Below are 10,971 nucleotides of genomic sequence, written 5' to 3' on the forward strand. Positions count from 1 at the left end.
TTTTTGACAGGCAGAGTGGACAGTGAGAGAGAGAGAGAGAGAGAGAAAGGTCTTCCTTTGCCGTTGGTTCACCCTCCAATGGCCGCCACTGCAGCCGGCGCACCGCGCTGATCCGATGGCAGGAGCCAGGATCCAGGTGCTTTTCCTGGTCTCCCATGGGGTGCAGGGCCCAAGCACCTGGGCCATCCTCCACTGCACTCCCTGGCCATAGCAGAGAGCTGGCCTGGAAGAGGGGCAACCGGGACAGAATCCGGCGCCCCGACCGGGACTAGAACCCGGTGTGCCGGCGCCGCAAGGTGGAGGATTAGCCTATTGAGCCACGGCGCCGGCCAAGTTAGTGGAAATTAATATGTGATCATCTTAAGCATCTGGCTAAGCCTACCACCATTTATGATTAAAACCATAAACAAAGGATTGAAGATAACTTACACAAGTTGATAAAAAGCACCTGTCGTAGGGCAGTTAATTTATTGTGGAGGTTAACATACTTGTTAGGAATCCCAGATCCCATATCACAGTGCCTGGGTTCAAGTTCTGGTTCTATCTCCTATCTTCTCTCTGTTAACATAGACCGACCACAGGTAGCAGTGGTGATGGCTCAAATAGTTCAATTCCTGCCACTCATGCCTGAGATCTGGATTGAGTTCTCAGCTCCTGACTTCTGTTCTGACCATACTCTGGCTGTTAAAAGCATTTGACATGTAAACCAGCATTTAGAAGATAGCTCTGTGTATAACTCTGTCTTTTTCACACTTGATCTTAGCCAAAAGGCCAAGAAGCAATAACTGTCTTTTTCTCTGTCGCTCTATCTCTCCCTGTGTCACTCTGTCTCACAAATGTATAAACTAATATTTTCTTTTGACAGGCAGAGTGGATAAGTGTGAGAGAGAGACAGAAAGGTCTTCCTTTTGCCAGGATGATATGCAAGATATACCTGTTGGCATAATTTCAGTCTCACCTCCTCTATTCCAAGGTGATCAATGACAGAGGTTATCCCACAATGGGTACAACACCCATCCACGCTGGCACATGAATTACACAATAGATCTGTGTAGTACTCTGTATAAGCAAGGAACCTTTGGCAATGACCCAACCCAGGCCATTAGGGACCTCTGAGCCTCTGATGCCAGACACAGTGATTGCCCAGAGACCCAGATACAACCTGTGCCCTAACATGCAGTCACGGTATTCCCACAGTCACAGCTACAGGGTGATGACCTGCATGTCTGTCCTGTCCAACGCGAAAACAGAGATGTTCTCAGAGCCAGCTGCTCAAGGATGCTCTGCCTTGGCATTTTGAGTCTTGGAACCTGTGATATGTGGACAGGAAGGGGGCACCTCACAGTCCTATGTGGTTGCCTGGTCCCTAGTTCAACCCTTCAAGTGAAATCAGTGGGTAATGTGGATTTTTCCCTCACAAAATCCCCTGCACAAAAGCAACCACCAACTCTACTGGTGTCAAGAGGGCACCTTCTCCCCACCAGTTGCCAGGCACCTTTGTCGGAGGATAGGAAGAAATAAATGCCTTTCCTTTCACTCAATTAGGTGGATACCATGCCCTCTGTTAGGGCTCCATTCCAGACAGTGTGGTCCACAAAGCTCTCCCCCATACAAAATCACCAGTGGCCTAGGCTGCACAGTCACTTCACACTGCGATATCCAAAGCTGGCACCTCCTCCAGTCCCTGGCTGTGGGAGTCATGCGAGGTGTCCCCACTCATTGCTGCAGGTCTGCACCTTCCCCACTGCTCCTCAGCATCCCCCTTCCTTCTGTAGAATTTCCACTGCAACTATTCCCTGGGGATGCACTACCCATTCCTCCCACCTCCGAACCTGCTTTTCTTCTGCTATTTTCCCCGTAGTCAAAAGCAGCACATCTCCCCATTCCGGTATCTTGGAATCTGCAATTTTTTCATTATGGAATTGGGCCTATGTGCCATCATACATTTTTATAAAGATGTACATGTGCTTTATTTAAACATAAAGAAATGAAAAAAAAACTATACTAGTAGAGGTAACCAAATAAAACATGACTAGTATTCAACAAACAGCTTCAATAATTTTCATTACTTTTATTACTGAGGAATTTGAACACTGGTCTCATGAACAGTTTTTCATGTTTCATGACTATTTGTGTTTTTAAAAATATTCCAGTCCTATGCCGTTTTCTTCTACCAAACTGTTTTTTCTCATCAGTTATTAAGAAAATAATTTTCATTATTTTGCCATGGTTTTAACTGCCAATCCCTGTTATCCTAGAAGTACTTGAAACCAAGTATGACATACTGTATCATTTATTTTGTAGGTGTCTCAGTGTTTACTTATAAAGGATGAAAAAAATACAATAATCTCACTTGAAATTTAATCCCCTGTTCCGGGCTCCCCACCTGGTGGAAGAGGCAGAAGGTCAGGTCCCTGTGGAAGGAGACCATATTGCACTTCCTCCCCAGAGCCCTGTCCTTGGGCTCATTGGCCGCACGCAGACTTGGGAAGCCCCTGCAATGGGCAGGCCCTGCCCACATCAGCACTGCTCCTGACAGTCACCAGGGCTGCCCACGACCTCCCAGGGCCCCACGGCCCCGCCACCGCACCCACTGTCACTGCGCCCGCATCCTGCTCCTCGTCGTTGTCCTCTGCTGGCCCTGAGGACCCCGCCCTGCTGGCCTCCCCACCAGCCGCCCTGGTGCTCGTGCCCTTCCATAGGAGTTGCCACAGCACTGACCCAGGAAATGTGTGAACATGAGCTGCAGCACTAACATGGAGACCTGAGAGAGCTTGGCTGCAAGGGGAGACATAGAGTGAGCCCTTTAACCCGCAGAGACTGAGGCAGGCCCCCAGGCCTGGCTGTGCTCCAGTAAGCCGCCAGCCCCCACTCCCTAACAGCAGCCAGCACTCTGTCCAGGCGCCCCTCAGTCTATGTGCCCAGTGCCTCTGGCCATAGGCGTCATCTCCCCATTTCTCCACCTCTGAATCCATGCACCTGCCAGGAACTCACTTTCCTAAGGCAAGCCCTGCTCCTCTGCCAGCTGGGGGCTTTTGAAGCCCCCAGACCCTCTCACTGTGGCAGGGAGACAGAGATGGAGCCAAGCTCCTGGGAGGTCTCAGTGCCTGTGAAGTTAATGGATGAATGGTACCCACAGTGTGACCCTGGCACTCAGATGCCAAAGCTGAACTCTCTGGTGGTCTTCAGGTCCCTCCCCTGCCCTAGCAGTGCCTGGTCTCATGTCCCCACAGGAGGAAACCTGGCTTCGAAACTCAATCCTGTCCTACTCACTTACCAAGCGTTCCTGGTCAAGCAGATCCACCTGTGTCCTCACTGCCAATGAACAGGGATACTCATTCCTCCAACAGCACATAAGTGAACTGTGGCCTGTGGGGGTTGCATGGGTACAAAGTGAGGTCCCAGGTCGGGCAGGAGGAAGCATGGATGCAGACCAGGTCACGGTCCCCTCCCCTGACCTTCTGCTCTTCTGCGGATGCACTTTGCTGATGCCTAACTCAGTGCCCTTGACCTGGATGCCAGGACATCCTCCCTTGGCTTCCTCCCTCCTGTCCACCTTTCCTAATGACCACCTCAGGATGATGGGGTCCCCAAGGGTGCCACACAGGAAAAGCAATAGGGGTTTGGGGGACCCCAGAGAAAAGTCGGGGTGACGGCCCTTAGAAATGGGGAAGGCTTCCCAGGGAAGGGAACTGTGGGTGAGGGCTTGGGGGATGCGTAGCTGTTCAGAGTAGGAAAAAGCAGGCCAGCACCAGCCTCTGCCCACCCAGGTCTGCAGCTGTTCCAGCTTTTGCCAACACAGCTGGCCCCACGCTACCCACTGTGGCCTGGTGAAGGTGCTGAGGAGACAGAGGCCTGTGCCCAGCCCCTTCCTGGCCCTCGCCCCCTCCCAGCCACAAACTCACCTGGAGAGGAGAGCCCAAGAGTCCCTAGGACAGGCAGGAGCCGCCATCACCTCCCAGGGATTCTGGGGGACACCCCCATGCCCACCTCTACACGGAGGCCTCTCTTCTCTGACATGGGCCCCCAGGGGTGAAACACTCCTGCATCCTTAGTACAACTGCCTTTCCAGGGAAGGCACTGCTGCACCTCCAGCTCACCAGGGCTGACGCAGGTGGCAGATCAGGGCCTGGCACACTCCCCATCCCCACCTCGAGGCTGGCATGGTGGGCGGACACCTCAGCCCCCACAGTTTCCCCCAGAAATCCACAAGGCCAAAGATGTGCTGCCTCTGAGTTAGTCACAGCCATGGGGGAAAAAAACAAACAGCACTCTGGTTAAAAGGGGGAAAGAGTGGAGGTGGGCTTCCTGAGAAGGAGCTGCCCCTCAGAACCAGGCAGATTCTCTGGAGCCGAGTTGGCCCCATCCTTGTCCCTATGCTGCTGTCAGGCTGCTGTGGGCAGCTGAGCTGCAGACCCTGGTGTGTGGGAATGGCTGAAGCAGGTGAGCTTTGCATGCTCTAGGTTATCTCACTCCTTCAACTACAGCCATGGGAGGAAGGTGCTATCCTTTCCATCTGTTCTGGCAGATGGAAAAACTGAGGCATGGAAAAGGAAGGACATGGGCCCCAGGCAGCAGAGTTAGGGTGGGACTGAGCCACGATGGTCGTGGCTTTGGGGTCCGCCATGCCCAGCCTATCCGGCCTCCAGGCTCTGCTCCGCCTGCCCCACCAGGGCCTCCACCTGAGCTCCCCCAGGCCTCCTCACCTTTGTTCTGCTCGCTGTCCCCCTGTGGGGGTCCCAAGTCCGAGAAGAGCCGCAGCATCTGTGGGCACTTCCTCTCCGGCTGGGGGGGGGGGGGCTCCCGTCTCCCTTGGGTGCATTGTTGCCGCAGGCCTTGCTGTCTGGGACCCAGACTCTCCCTCTGACAGCACTTCCCACCTGGCCCTGGTCTCCTAGGCTTTTTCTGAGCACAGTGGCAGCTGTGGTGGCCTCGTGCTCTTTACCCATCTGACCTTTGTGTCTACACCATCCCCGTGCCCACTAGTGCTCGGCCCCCACTCCCGAGGTCCAGCCTCCCAGCCCCGGGAGCTCTCGGCACCCCCTTACCCCAGTCTCATTGGCTCTCCTCTAGGTCCCGGCTTCATTTTCCCGCTCCTGGCAACTGGGCCAAGGGGGCCACCACTCTGGGGTGAAGCCGCCATACCTACTGTGAGAGGGTCTCTCCGGCTAGTGCTCCGTATCTGGCCCCCATTCTCCCGCGTCTTCTCCCAGGGTCCTGGTGCTCCCCACGTCCCCGTCTCTGGTGGCTTCGTACTCCTGGGCCCCTACTCTCCTTCTCCTCCCTCCTTGGGGGTGTCAGCTCCCGATTATCCAGTGCTTTCTCCGCTTTGGGACCCCATTCTACGCCACCCCCTTCCCCTCATCAAGGGCTGTCCCCCGCTCTCCAGCACTGTCGCCCCATTACAGCTTCTCCCAGGACCCTGGGAGGGGAAAGCGACCCGCATCTGAGGCAGCCAGGGTGCTCCTGGGTGGAGTGGCTTGGGGGAGCCCATGGCAGAGGGACCCCTGCCTCCTCGGCCGCCACGCACCTGGGAAGGCTCCCTCAAGGGGGAAAATTAAAGTGTCTCGGTGCCGTAGACGTTGTCCCCTGGGTTGGGGACCGGAGAGGACAGGCCTGAGCCAAAACTGGCCATGGCCGTCGTGGGACACGGCTGGGTCCTCGGGTGCCTGAGGTGAAGGGAGGGGGTGAGGAGCGGGAGGTGGTCCCCGCCCAGGGTACTGGGGGACCGAGGAGGTGGGGACCAGGGGAGGTAGGCCAGCGAGCCCTTCTCTTATTCTGCCCCAAGGGAGGAGTCGTCCTCAATTGGGGGTGGGGACAGCCAATGGCAGCGTACCCCCGCCAACCGCCCACAACTTCATCCGGCTCCAGCGGCAGGCAGCAGCAGGCCCCCTTGTGGCTGCACTGGGGCACGGCAGGGGCCCTGGTGGCTGGGGCCACCCCTCCACAGGTGCTGCTGCCTTCGCCAGAGCTGCTCTCCTCTTCGTCCTCACTCCCCCAGCACTTCCACAAGGTCTCCCACCAGCGTCTCCCCAGTGCCCCAGCCCTTGGGATCCCAGCCGCTCAGCAGGAAGCTGCCTAATGTCCAGGACTGGGCCGGGAGAGGCAGAGGCCCAGAGAAGAAGGGGGAGGTCCAGGTCTCGGACACTAGCTGGGGGACCACGGGAGTGACCTGAAGTCCTGGGGGGCAGATACGCCGGGATCCAGAGGGTTCCACTCGTTGGGGAAGTGGGTTTCCAGGTGAAAACCATGTTCTTACAGGCACACATAGTACTCCCCGCTCACTAAGGGGCTGCGGACACTGAAGACAGGGTAGCACGCTAGGCGTGGCTAGTGCCTTGTAGACGGGATTGGAAGGGCTGACAAGGGGGGCCGGGACCTGGATGCGGGGTGCTAGGGGGCACAGCCCCCCGCCGGGTCTTCTCAAAGAGCACTGGAGGTTCAGGCCGCCTTTGGATCAGCCTCGGGGAAGCCATCCAGAAGCGGGAACGAGAACGAGAGGGTCCTGGGGTGCGGTGAGCTGTGCGACATGGGCCAGGACCAGGGGAAGGGGCCATCTTGGGAGGAGTCGGCGGCGGGGGCAGCCGGGGGAAGCCGATGGGACAGCAGGTAGGTGAGCTGCAGCTGGAGGTCAGAGGCCGAGGGGCACTGGGCAGGCAATAGCCAGCCAGACTGCAAGATGTCATACGGGGTTGGGGGTTGGGGTGAAAGTATGCAGGGCAGAAAGCTGGGGGGACGGTGGGGAGGGGGAGGCTGGCAGGTGTGAGGAGTCCTGTCTGGATTAGAGATAGAAGCAGTAGGAGTCTGTTAGGGAGAAAGTGCATCAAGCCGCAGCAGTGCCCCTCCCTGCCTGTTTTCCTCCCTCCATTTCTCAGGTGCTGGCAGAGGTGGTGGGGGAGCCCGGCCCCCAGCAGGTCTGGGGTCCCCGCAGTAGTCGGTGTAGGGCAGCTTGACTCTCTGCTTGAGGAGCTGCTGCAGACCACGAAGGCCAGGACCTCGTCCAAGAGGTGGCGCGCCCCAGACTCAAAGGGCTCCCACAGGATCACCCCCAGGGACCTGCGGGCGGCACAGGGGTGGTGCAGGGAGGTCAGAGCCCAGAGCTGTCCTGCTGCGGGTCGGGAGCCTGTTTCCCCACCTGCAGAACCGCAGGGCCCTCACCAGATGTTGCTCTCTTGGCTCTGGTCCACCACCATGGAGGTGCAGTGCAGCTCCCTGAGGAGCTCAATCTCCGCCCAGCGCAATGGGATCCACAGGTGCTCCCGCGTCAGGTAATATCCTCCTGGGGGCAGACTCTCTTGGGGGGGGGGGTCAGGCTCCTCAGGCCACCCTCTTGGCACCCGCCCCGCTGGAGGGCAGTCCCCACCTTGTAACTGCTGTGGGCAAGGCCATGGTCTCCCATGCGCATGGTGAGGTCTGAGGTCAGCAGGCAGTTCCCTAGGGTGGGGGTGCAGGTGAGCACAGGGGCGACCCCCCCCCAGCCCAGACCCCTATCCTTCATGGTTTCCCTGATGGCAGCTTCCAGACGGGGAGTTCCCTTTCGCGGGAGAGCCAGCTCCCAGGCCGGATTCTGGCGGGAACGGACCACTTCAACCCTCATTACGCAGGCGCAGCAGCGGCTGCCGGTCTCCTCTCCCTTCCAGGTGCTGCGCTGTCTTCCGAACGTGGCCCATAAGTCAGCCGTTTGGACCGTTGCGGGTTCTCCAGAGAGTCCACCAGATGGTGGCAACGTCCTTCCTGACCTCCACCGTCGCCATCATAGGCCTTCCTACAGCACGCGGGTAAGTCCGGGTTCCCAGGTCGCTCGCGAGCGCTTGGCGGCTCCATCGGGGGCCCGGCCTTGCGAGGGCAGTGGTGAGGGTCCTGCGTCAGGAAGCCGGGCCGAGCCAAGCCCAGGCCTTGTCCTCAGGCTGGGCCCCGATGTTATTACTTAGTATCCTTGTTCAGAGTCTTAGTAGTATTTTTCTTTCCCATGTTGATTTCAGCTGAAGCAAATTTACATCAAAATTGTTTTCAGCATTTTTTTCATTTTTGAAGGGACACACATTCTGTTTATGATTATAACCTTAACCGTCCACTAAAAAAAGGACTGAACAAAAAGAAGAAAAAAACTCTTCCCCAACAGTAGAGGGCTGTAAACAATAATCAAATCTCAGGTCAATATTACTCATATACATTGCATTTTTGGTTCTCTGTCAGGGAAAATTTGGGGTATTTGTTATTGGTAACTGGCTTATTTCATTAAGTATTCACGTTGTCAGCATTGTAGCCCAGCTAAGAGAGATTATCTTCTGTGGGGAGGTAGGCACATTTTAAGGAATTTTTATTGGTGTTTTCTCTCTCCCTCCTCCGGTTTTCCTCTCCACTCCACATGTCTGCAGCTCTTGTGTACCTCCCACTGTTGTACCTCCCATCAAGCCACCAAATCAGAAGTCAGGTATCTATGTGACATTTTGTAGTCCTGTCCAGGTTGTCATTAAAGGTGCCACGGATCTAGTCACAAAGCTAGTAGGTGGCTTAACTCATTTGTTCTTATAAGGCTGTTTCTTTAGTCCTCTCTGGGTCTCTTAGTTTTATTACGGTTAGTTTGCTCAGCAGTTGATCTCTGTCTCTTCCTGGAAGGTGGGAAGCCCCACTTCAGGTCCTGAAATTGGCTGTGAGCTTGATTTTTTTTCTCTTTATATGTCTTAATTTTTGCAGTGGTCAAGACTTCCACTATTCTATGGCAAAGGATAACAATGTATACATTTATCTTTATGAAAAAGATTTCCTGTATCTGTACCAAAAAAATAACAGCAGACAAAAACTAAGTTGTTTGCTCATGTAAACTGCACATTATTTTGCTGAGTGATTAGCTAGTTCATGGTAAAAATTGAGAAAAATTAGCTATCATCTTAGTTACATAAATTTCCTCATTTCTATAAATTAAAAGAATTACTTTAAAGATATTTATCAATTTCCTGAAATTGTTGCTTTGTTATCTCAAGTTTTAGGGGGACACAAATTTCTATTTATTTTGTTTTCTCAAAATCATGGTATATTATTTGTGTATTTTAATAGCACTGTATTATGAATTTATTTTAACACCAAAAATTTCTATTCTACCTTTCAGGATGTAAATATGGAGGATTTTGGTCAATATTCCTCTGAATAATTTTGAGTTTGATTTTGTCTAGTATCTAAGGTGTATCAACTGCTTCTTTCTCCCTGATATTTAAAATAATGCTTAATAATTTAAAATGAACTTGATATTTCTCTGCACTGTGTACAAAATAATGCATTTGTACTGCAGTGCAAGTAGGATATTTATCTGTAATTTCCTTTTGGAAGACTTTTTTCTTTATTCATTTAGAATATATTTCACCTTTGAGACCCCTATGTAAAGCTCCAAATTGTATTTTATTGGAATGTCATTCCAGGTAACATCAGTAGAGGAACAGCAAAGTGAGAGAGAAAACTGATGAAAACCAGCTAATGAAGATAAATAATCAGGTTACTTTTATGCACAATGAAAGCACACTCCTGCTATACATAATACAGAGCAAACACATCCAGAGCTGTCCCAGACCAGGAGAGAAAACGGTGAGATATTTGCCTCCTGAGTCCCTGTCCATTTGTGGGGGGACACTTCTGAGGGGATTATCTTTAGAGCTTCAAGCTTGCACTGTTTACCCACAAGCCAAGCATCCTATCATAATTATCTCAGATAATTACATTTCATTAGAATATGATATATTTTCTAGAGATATAAACTAGGCATTGAGAGCATCTGTCAAACCTTCCTTGTCTGGGCTGGCGCTATGACTACGTGGGTAAAAGCCACTGCATGCAGTGCCAGCATCCACTATGGGTGCCAGTTTGAGACCCAGCTACTCCAGTCCACATCCAGCTCTTCCAACTGTGGACTGGGAGGGCAGTGGAAAGTGGCCTAAGTCCTTGAGCTCCTGCATCTGCATGGGAGACCAGGAAAAAGCTCCTCTTTGGATCAGTTCAGCTGTGGCTTTTGTGGCTATTTGGAGAGTGAACCAGTGAGTGGAAGACCAATTTCCCCCACCCCCGTAGCTCTGCCTTTAAAATAAAAATAAATCTTTAAAAAAACCTTCTTTGTCATGTTCTTGGATCAGTGAGTTTAGTGATTCAGTATGTCTTGTACTTTGTTTACACCCTTTCCAGATCCCAGCTTTCCACATGGTGCTGAGTTTCAATATCCTACCTGGTATAAAACTGAAACCCTCTCACCTCTGACCATTGGCAGTTCCAGTAACTTCCTAATACTGTTGCTTCCTTTTTAGATTCTGTTTTGCTTCTGTACTGGGTAACTTATGTATTGTGCTAAACTAGTACATTATTTCTTTGTTCTTGGAAGACAAGACTTTTTAAACATTTAGTTAGTGTGTCTTGGGTTTTGTTTCCTTTTGCTCTACAAATAGTTGCCATACATTTCCTTTCCTATGTATGCTTTGCAGTAGTGCCTTTATCTATGAAATATTGCTCCTGAAAGGATATATCACATAAATTTTAACTGATTGGTTCTTTAGAGTATTCTAAATAAACTACACCAATTAACATTCTGGTGGAAACAGTTAATTGGTCTCATCAATATCAGTAACAAATTACTTTTTCTAAAGCATCAATACTTTTGCTTCTTGACTCCTTAGCCAGGAAAATAAATTCACATTCATTTAAAAAAGAAAACAAATTACATAATAGTAACAACAAAGCATAAGGATTGAATACCATAAATCTTCTGACACTAACATCAATTCCTTTGTTTTCTGGATATTTTTACCTCTAAATTAAGCAAACAATTATTCATGTGATATTGTGTTTTTTAACAAAATGTTTAAGAAGGTGAGAAAAGTAGAAGCTTAGAAGTCACAAATCTATCACCATAACTGCTCCACTACCAGCATTTTTAGATATTTCCTTCCATGATTAAGGCTCCAACAAGCATAGACTAAAATATACTTTAGT

The 10,971-nt window shown here is 51.7% G+C and overlaps 1 pseudogene across 1 annotated transcript; it reads right to left on the reverse strand.

Moving 5' to 3' along the window:
- Nucleotides 1-2,045: 2,045 nt before the first annotated feature.
- On the reverse strand, nt 2,046-7,824 carry LOC149120586 (serine/threonine-protein kinase LMTK3-like; annotated as a pseudogene). Its single transcript, XR_016225736.1, has 5 exons — nt 7,740-7,824; nt 7,159-7,294; nt 6,981-7,056; nt 5,441-6,804; nt 2,046-5,266 (listed from the first exon to the last, which is right to left on the reverse strand). The product of XR_016225736.1 is annotated as a serine/threonine-protein kinase LMTK3-like (transcript).
- Nucleotides 7,825-10,971: the final 3,147 nt, after the last annotated feature.

This window comes from Oryctolagus cuniculus, chromosome 19 (assembly GCF_051225735.1).
Source record: "Oryctolagus cuniculus isolate XC-2025 breed Fujian yellow rabbit chromosome 19, ASM5122573v1, whole genome shotgun sequence".
Classification (NCBI taxonomy): domain Eukaryota; kingdom Metazoa; phylum Chordata; class Mammalia; order Lagomorpha; family Leporidae; genus Oryctolagus; species Oryctolagus cuniculus.